This window comes from Phasianus colchicus, chromosome 11, assembly GCF_987193195.1.
Source record: "Phasianus colchicus chromosome 11, bPhaCol1.hap1.1, whole genome shotgun sequence".
Classification (NCBI taxonomy): Eukaryota; Metazoa; Chordata; class Aves; order Galliformes; family Phasianidae; genus Phasianus; species Phasianus colchicus.
In genome coordinates this window covers 5,927,948-5,937,627 of record NC_143446.1, presented here as the reverse complement: position 1 = coordinate 5,937,627, position 9,680 = coordinate 5,927,948, and the positions used below count along the sequence as shown (strand labels likewise).

Genomic DNA, 9,680 nt, shown 5'->3' with positions numbered 1-9,680 from the left:
CATCTGGAATTTGGGATTTCATAATGCTTTAATGCAAAACATGTGAGCAGGATATCAAATTGACTGTGTCAGTGGGTTGAATAAATACATGTGAAAAAAAGTAACTTTGCAATATTTTGTCCAGTTTTCACTGTGCCCAGACAATGAATACGTTACACATTTGCTCTTCAGCTTATGCATGTTACCTTTCCTTTCCTTACAGTTGCCGTTTTATTGTGTGTGAACACAGAAAAATAGTCAAGATCAGAGAGAAGAGAGATTATTAGGCGAGACAACTCCAGAATAAAGCTAAATAGCCAAATTACATTTTCTTCCTTACTACTGGATGTCAGTAAGGGTTTATTATCATCACATGCCTGTTTGGCCTTCAATATGGAAGAGATACTCATCCTTGACCTAGCTGTTCTCTTGCAGTCCTTACACACACTACATTTCTATTTAACAATCAGTGGGAATAGCTACGACAAAAGCAACTTGTGATCACGTTGAATTCAGTGTCCTCCTCTCATGACTGAGTGATCAGACAAATCCTGGCTCTGCTGAATGGAAGCCCAGTCTTTTCAGAAACATGCAGGCAAAACGGCTGTTACATATTTAATACATTCCCTCTCTCCTGACCACGCCACTCCAAGATCTGCTATGAACACAACTTCAAACGCTTTATCTTCCCAGGCTCCTTGGGGACCCATCCAGTTATCTTTCCCATGTGGATTCTCTTTTTTTCTCCATTCCCTCTTTTGGAGGGCACTGCCAGAAGTTACTCGTGTACTTCACACTCTCAGGGCTCTCAGGGCTCTGAGAACACTGACAGGCCTTAATGGTCTTCATCAGCCTTGCCTGGACCCCCCTCCCACAGTCCCTGCATGAGGGCCCTGGAGCCACATTTAGGCACAGCCATGAGCCTTCAGTCCTGGCCCAGGCTGTGCTGCAGGAGTACTGCTCAACCACAGCTGTACCTGCCCATGGACCCTGATCTGATCTCCCTGTTTGACTTTGGATCTATTTCTTAACTAGGGAACTGCCCGGCAATCACTGAACGATATACTCCCAGGAGTCCTGAACCTGGCCCTGACTCATGGACTGACTTCTTGACTTGACCTTGGCACAGTCTCATCACTGTGAACTTACGGGGTGATCCAGACCCATGGTTGAATCTAGCCGCCATCTTGGGTTTGCTCTCCTTGGTTGGGTACAAAGCTGCCGTTCCCTGGCAGTGTTAGTAGCTCAGCAGCTGGTACCCTGCCCTTTGGGAGTAGCTGGCACTTGCTGCTGACAGCAGGCACAGCCTTGTTAGGCTGGAGTTGTTCACAGCTCCTCCAAAAGTTCAGAAAATCCAAGATTTGGTGACAATGGAACTGAAGATAGACTTGGAAAAAAAATCTTGAGAAATAATTCAGAACTCTGATTATCCCACCAACCCTGCTGCAAAACAGAAATGCTTTATCCTGTGTTACTTATTTTGCATGCAATGTCCTGCTTGGTTAGTGCACTGAATTTTGTTGACTACCCGAGGTTCATCCCATCTTTTTCTTGAGATACACCTCCTGTGCCACCACCTTCTTCTTTTCCCAGAATAACATTTTGTGGATGACCTGATATGCAGGCTTATTCACATTCTTTGGTGTTGGTGCTCTCATGAAAGAGGTAAATACTAACAAGGTTGGATTGTTCCACCCTTGTCAGAAGAAACTGAGAGATGTTTAGTGCAAATAAGTATGTGGAACAGAGCTATAGTAGGGACAGGGAACATGTTGTACAAACAGTGGGGAGCAAGGATGTGGATAAAGTGCCAAGGAGTGTGGATACTTTATGTGTTAACATGCAGCTTCCAAATGTTTTTTGAAAGTTATGCCTTCAGCAAGGAAATGTTTCTCAATCAATTTTAGATTTTACAAATGATGTGTTTTATTCTCTTTGCAGGATCATCTTTCCCTCCAGAGGTGTTGTTTGCTTCTCAGAATGGAAGTGGAAAATCTTCCTTTACCCAGCCTGGTGATTTAGGTAGTGAGGCAGTAAAAGGACTTACAGACGGACTTGAATAGGTCACTGAAAAGGCTAGAAGGGCCTTTGGAAGCTCTGGTGCTGGCAGCATAGAGATCAATCACAGTGTGGACAGAAATAAAGGATTCTGCAGATCCAAAAACAACTTCCAGATTTCAGTTTACATTCTGAAATACATAATATGCAATATAATATGCAATAGGCAAATGCTGTGCCTGAATGTAGAATAGCTTTATCCTATCAGAGTAGAGCAAGAAAATATAGTATTTGTCTGGCACCAAACCTTTTTAAGCCCAATTCCAAAGAAGCAAAGGTTACAATGGTGTCAGTAGAATTAAATAAATCCGGGTGTCCAGGACTGAGATCCATGCAGTAACTTCAAGCCTCCCTTGAGCATGTTTAAAAGCACCTCATGGTTGCTTAGTTATATTAGATAATCAATCAGGCAGGAGCCAAATAAAGGCAGGAATTTAATTTAGTTATAGTTCTGTTGAATCCTTGGGCAGCTATTTTGTATTTTGGAGAAGCACAGCTTACCCCACCCACCAGTCACAGTTTTCTATTTCCATCTTTAGTATCTGAATGGGCAGAGCAGGTTAGGAAGGCCAGCATGGCCTGACACTGCAAACAAATGCTGCACCGGTGCAGTGAGGCACAGATGCAGGTGCTCAGAATGTCCTTTGTGCCCTGCTCTGCAGCCACTTTCCTACCACCAGAGGATGCAAGGGGGACTCAGTTGGAAAATGTAGTTTCCAGTCTGTCTTTCTAATCTGCAAGCCTTATTTTGCTAGGCTGTCCTCTGGAGCTTTTCTCCTTGTCCCTAACTCAAGCCACTCCAATTCCTGGTTATCCATCCCTGTCAACTCTCCTTGTCTTGTGTTCTTTCTGTACAAGCTATGCAAACACCAACAGTTTTAACAGAAATGTTTACTGATCATATAACTTTATTCCAAATCACTTTATTCCAAATCACTTTATTCCAAAATAATTACAAATTCTCCTTTCCAAATTAATAATTTCAAGTATTTTGTTATTCTGTTGTTATAAAGCTGTGCCTTGTATATATTCAAATACTAACATTACTGTTGGTTTACTGGTCCTGTTGCCAGATCACTGCTAAGGACAGCCTAATGCATTTTAGGGCTTCAATCTGCATTCCTCCAACTGTGAATCTTTGTGTCAGCCACAAGAGGGAGGACGTGACATGCACTATGCTGAAATTTACCAAATTCATTTCCAGTTTACAGGAAAGTTACACCAGTTTATGTTAAGTTTCTATTTTAAATCAGTTTAGTTAAAATCAGTGCAAGAAGTTGGCTGACATTTGTAGTCAAGTTTAAGAGTAGCTTATTTTGGGTTGCCATAAACAGATCCCAAGTTGACATAAACTAAACTAAGAGTCTTTACAGAAGTGTTTATACCAATTTAACTGAATAGGTTAAAACCTCCGTGGAAGATTAACCATTGGGACTTTTGTGTTTGCATAAACACTAAGCCTGAAATACACTAATTCAGCTTAGAATTAAAAAGTCTAGTTTAACTTCAAAAGTAAACTGTGTTCTATATTCATCACAAAATTCACAGAGAGTCTCTCTTGAAGAAGAGAATCATCTTGAAGAAATACTCTTCTGCATCTGCTTTTTATTTTAATACTTCTCACTAATTGTTGTTAATTCTGCTTTATACAATCTCATAACAGGCAGCAATGCAACTGAAGATGACAGAGAAAAGATTTTATCACTTGGATATTTCAGAACTTTGCATTTAAGTACAATTTGTGTTCAAATATCTTTTGGCAGCTCTCTAATTCTGTGGCAGTAGAATTTATTTTAAGGATAGTGCTGAGGTATTGCTAGTTCATTTGTTTGGTAGAATTCTTCTAGGATAGCAGGGAAATCAATGTTCTGAGTGATTAAAAAGGAAAGGCATTGAAAGGTCTGAATCTGTAGAATATCTTCCAGATATTTTTTCCATCACTTGTTTCTCTCAGTTAAGATTGCCTCGTTCCTCCCTTTCATATATTTCCTTCTAGGCTTTGTAATCTACATTGCCCCAAGGAAGTGCAGCTGTCATGATGGATCACAGATCAAAATTCAGCCTTTAATGTAGCTGAGGCTTGATCCATTAACTACTTTGAAGATTATGACCAAAGCTTTAAACTGGCATCTGAAATATGAAACTTCAGCGTGAGTTAATGAGGCCCAGGAAAGTTGCACAGGAGGAAGCTATTGTATCCAATATGATGTGATTATAGAGACAAAAGCAATTAGCACTGCAGCAGAAGTACATAGTAGAGCAAAGTCTGAGATAGTCCAAAGCAAGAATAAGGATGGTCAGTTTTAAAAGCAAGAAGGGAAATTTGTACTATAGCATTAGACAGAGAAAATAGCAAATTCTGAAGACCAGCGGGACATGACCTCCCTCAGAAGAAGCTAGGCAATGGTATTCACCACATTTAGGAATTATTCTGAACAATGCAAAGTGCAGATGGAGGTTGGCCTGATAGCCCCAGGATGGATGGCTGACAGTGGCAGACTCTAGTGATGCAAGTGTTTATATCCAACTTAAACAGCATGGCTTACGTCAGCTGAAAGCACATGGAGAAAAATGATCTAAACTGAGAAGGGACCTTGCAGTGACAGCCACATGTTCGTATCTGTAAGTTTATTTTGTGTAAAATACAGTACTAGAGTGCAAAGGCAGCCCCACAGTTTTACTGGATCTGAGCTGAAGAAGAAAAAATGGGCCCCTCACTGCAAGAAAGCCATTGAGGCCCTGGAGCGTGTTCAAAGAAGGGCAACAAAGCAGATGATGGGTCTGGAGCACAAGTTTTATGAGGAGCAGCTGAAGGAGCTGGGATTGTTCAGTCTGGAGAAAAGGAGGCTCAGGGGTGACCTTATTTCTCTCTATAACTACCTGAAGGGAGGCTGTAGTGAGCTGGGGGTCGGCCTCTTCTCTCGTGTAACTGGTGATAGAACTAGAGGGAATGGCTTCAAGCTGCACCAGGGGAGATTTGGGCTGGATGTTAGGAAATACTACTACTCTGAAAGAGTGGTCAGGCAGTAAAATGGGCTGCCCAGGGAGGTGGTGGAGTCACCAACCCTGGAGGTGTTCAAGGAACATTTGGACGTTGTTTTGAGGGACATGGTTTAGTGAGAGCTATTGGTGATAGGTGGACGGTTGGACTGGATGATCTTGTAGGTCTTTTTCAACCTTGGTGATTCTATGATTCTAAAATGAGCAGAAGGGGTCATTCACAGTATCAGCTAAGCAAGATGCTTCTCAATGTCAGCAGAGAGATGCTAAGATTAAGAACCGACCACAAATAGCTCAAGGAGTTTCCATTCAATCAACATTTTCAGGTGGAAAACTGTCCTGGCTGGAAAAGGTTCAGCAAGCTTAAATTCTTACGCTGAAAATACTAGTTAGCACTTCTCCATTCTATAAATAGCAAGTGGTCATGATTGCTGGCATTTACTATAACTCTAAACATGCAGTGACTCATTGAAACACATCAAGTGACAGAAAATGTAAGCTGACAAAACTTAGAAATTCAGGTATTAGAATTATCACATTCATTCAGCATATACTTTATGGAGGATCCATTACAAAATACATTAAGCTTTTGCTTTCAACTACTCACCACTACTTGTGTAATTCACAGTAGTGTCACTACAGCTGTGGTTGTACTCTGCATATTCACTGTCTTCTCTTCTACACATCACCAGCCAAATTAATGTATTGCCATCTCAATACTAAAGAGGATAGCCTGAAAAGTAATAAATTTTATATTTTCAAATGGTTAGTTTCCAGGCACAAACAAATCTTTTATCATCTGACACAGAGAAAATGATGTTAGCATTATTCATACAACCAGTCCTAGTTATCCTCCGTCAGGTTTCTCTGCTGGGCCAGGTAGGATTCAAAAAGCAAAGAATGCAAGGTGGCAGGTCACCACTCTATTGATAATAAGCAATTTTTCTGTGATAAGAAGAGGACTGGACCTGAGGTTCCTAGTTCTATGCCCTAATTTGGACAACAGTATAGATTAATTTAGTTACTTGGTTATTGTGAATGAAATAATCACAGCAAAATTAGTTCACAGCAGGTTGCTAGTGCCAGAATAATTACATCATGTACATGCACATTGTAATCTGTTTAGGGGACAGTTCATAGATGACTTCCAAGAAGTGAAAGTCTAATTTAGAAATAGACATTAACTGCTTACTGGCAGTAGTTTTGTTTTGACCAGGTATTCACTTTGTCTAGTTGTTTGACAGCCAGCTGCACTGATGGGCCTTTCAGGCTTGGCTCCCTAGAGCTGAGAAGAAAAACATGAAATGCAGCTCATTTTTTTATCGTTGTTCTTTTTTTGTTTCTTCAATATCGAAGTGTAGGTATAAAGTTATAAACCTTCTTGCTTGTTTCCTAGGCCTTGTTTCACAGTTTCTTACAAAGATTCATATAATTGAGTCACGGACTCTACAGCACAAGAATTGTGATGATGTCTTTGAATACCAGCTATGTCCTTCAGAACAGCTTAGCCATTGTACCACAGAAACAGCTTATACGTGATACAGTCATACAGGCTCCAAACACATCTTAAAATACAGAGTCCTCTACATGTGCAGCTGTACTCACTAATGAATTACAGTGCCTGCCATCTGCACAAGCACGATACAGTTTGTGGTTTATGGATTGCAAGCACTTGGCTGCAGAAGCTTCTACATGTTCTTTATATCCTCGTAGTAGGAACTTTTTAGTCTACAGCCATGATGTGCTAATTCCAGCACTCCCAAACCAGCAGCGAACACAGAATCCACATCCTTCTGAGAATGACATAAGCATCAACAAAACTTTGTGATTCAGGATTTGAGTGAAGTCATCTGGAAGAGAGTCTTCAGATATTCAAACCTTTAATCAATAGCCTCCATCCAACACTGCAACGGCCATCAGTAACTTAATGTTTAGCCATTAGAAGAAATGCTCATTACTGCTTGTCTGCTAGCTGCAGAAAGAAAGGTTTTCAGAATACCCTCTGCTCCTATATCACAGTAGGAACTTGTTCCTGCAGCTGTTCTGCTGGAAGAAAGTTGCAGGACAGCAGGGAAATTATTTTTAACATTTTCCAGGTCAATCTGTAATCTGAAGGTGAGACAGAAATACAGGGTTGATACACGAGTGGCAGTGTTTTATTCAGGAGCTCACACAACCCACATAGGCTTAATGGCCTAAAGCAAGCATCTAACAGAGCTCTTGGTATTCTGAGTTTCAACATAAGAAAAAATGGGAAGTTGTCACCTGCTTTGAGGTGAGGAGGATTTACTCTCACTGCTCCTCTTGTGGTACTCAAGTCTGAATTTGTACCACTTAAGTCCAGGCACAGTGTACATTTGAAGTCAAACAAGGAATACAATTTTCAAAACTATATAGGGTATTCTCAATACAGTACATAGTCCCCATTCACTTAATCATCAGCCTCTGCTGCATCTCAGATCTGATGTACAGGAGGCTGTGTTCATCAGATCGTACCACTACTCTAGCATGTTGCTTTAAGGGATCACACACAGCTGAGCTCCTAACAGACTGGATGTGCAATGCAACTTTCCCCATAAAAGCTGCGGACACTTTAAATATTATTTTCAAACTACTACTGATGTAAATAGGAAAGGAAATATGACAACAATCTGAATATGACGCAGTTTCTCAGACTGACTTGTTCGGCTTTCAGCAGAAATTAAAGCCATGTTCTGACTTTCCAAGGGAGGAAAACTTTCAAGAGCCTGCTTTCGAGAGTCACAAAAACATTTATAAAGATAATGTTGGAAGGAATTTGAGTGTAGTGAGTGGTACTGACATATTAACAGAGCACCATATAATTTTTGTTGGACAAGAGAATAAGAAAATTTGTATTTTAATAAATGACATTTCCAGCTTCTATCTATTTCTTCCAGGGCCATGGAGGTGCCATCAATCTGGACCTGCCTCATTTGTGGACACAGCCAGGATAATGTGGCCTATGTGACCCCCTGTTTTCACCAGCTTTGTTATGGCTGTGCACCGTGGTGGGCAAAAAAGCTGAGATGTGCCATATATGGGCATAAATAAGCACAATTCAATACTCAGTGAGGTCAGATGATGACTATCTTGAGTGTTCTATCCTGCACCCCACAGCACGCTCAGGTAATGGCCTTCAGGATGTGCAGGGGCCTGCAAAGCCAATGCTCATTCCCACCAAGCACAACTTCCTCCCGAGGTCTGGGCTGCCTTTTCCCAAAAACATCCAGGAGACAACGGATCCCTGCTCCGATGGCTGAAACAAGAGATGAGTTGGATTATCAGTGATGGGTGGTGGGACATGCATGCGAAACAGAACATCATTCTTGGATTCATCTGCAAGTATGGGCTGGATGAGGCAACCTCGTTGCAAAAGCTGCAGCCCAGTCTCAGAGGCTTCGCAGCACACTTTGTGAGGAGGCTCGTTATCATCATTGTAGCCCTGTATGGCCCAGAGATCTGCCAGCAGCAAGACCACCAGCACACCTGTGCTGCAGGAGGGCAGGAGGACAGCCCTGCGGCCGCCTCCCATCAGGAGCCTCCTGACTCTGGTGTGGGCCACTCCACCAGCCCTGCAGACCCCAGCACTGATGAGCTCCTTGGCATCTTCTGTGGGGGTTCTGAGCACCCCACCACAACCCCTATGTCATCAGAGGAGCCGCAGGAGGAGCCAGGGCATGCAGCAGCAGTGGGCTCCTCCATGCAGTGCAGGGACTGCTCGTCTGGGGGGTCTCAGAGTCCCCTGAAAAGGCCAGCAGCAGCTCCCAGGCTTGCCCCAACCTTGCAAGAGGCAGCCCTGGCAGCAGCACTAAGCCAGAACCCCAGCCAAACCACAACTCAGGCAGACTGGGAGGCATCAGGAAGATGGCTCTGATGGCAGCATAGAAACATGTATTGCCGGACTGCTTTCAGCTTCTCAAGATACTCCACTATGCATAGCCCTTTCTGGAGATACTGTCCAAGGACACTTCTTAGCCTGATACAGAACTGTCATGAGCAAGGAGCTCAGAAACTGTAAATAAATGAAAACTATCAGAATACCTAACTGTTGGTTTGGGAAGAACTGCACAGAAGGAAGAACTCCAATAAATATAGTACTTCATACTATATCTGTAAATTGAATCTTTATACACAACCTTAGCAAACTCATAAAGTAGACTTTAAAAACATAGTGTTGGTTGTCAGTTTAAGACCTTTGCTTCTATTGTTTCTAGTTTTAATAAGTACATTCCTCTTGGGTCAAAGCTCACTATGCTTGGTTCCAGACCAGAGACCAACTTTCATGTTTGAAAGACCAAATGAAATTAGTTTTCAGATGTGATTTTTTCAAAAATGAGAGTAGGTAGGAAAGAGACTTCAGTGTTGTGATACAAAATGTTGCCCTCTGGCTAGTCAAAATTTCTAATCAATTTAAGTCATCCTCTCTTTGGACTTGGAAAATCAGTTCTCAGTGACTCTCAGTTCAGCCCGATGGGTTAACACTGCTTTGGGAGAAATTCTCCTCAGAGATTTTCAGAGCTGTACTGGGGCTGGTGCAAGAACTGGGCATGACATTTCCCACAGCCAGCACTCCTGCACTATGCTTGTCTGCACAGAAGAGAATCTGTATATATTTATCAAAC

The 9,680-nt window shown here is 42.0% G+C and overlaps 1 pseudogene; it reads left to right on the top strand.

The window, feature by feature from the left end:
- Positions 1-7,853: 7,853 nt before the first annotated feature.
- LOC149916410 (uncharacterized) lies at positions 7,854-8,932 on the top strand (annotated as a pseudogene).
- The last annotated feature ends 748 nt before the right edge of the window (positions 8,933-9,680 follow it).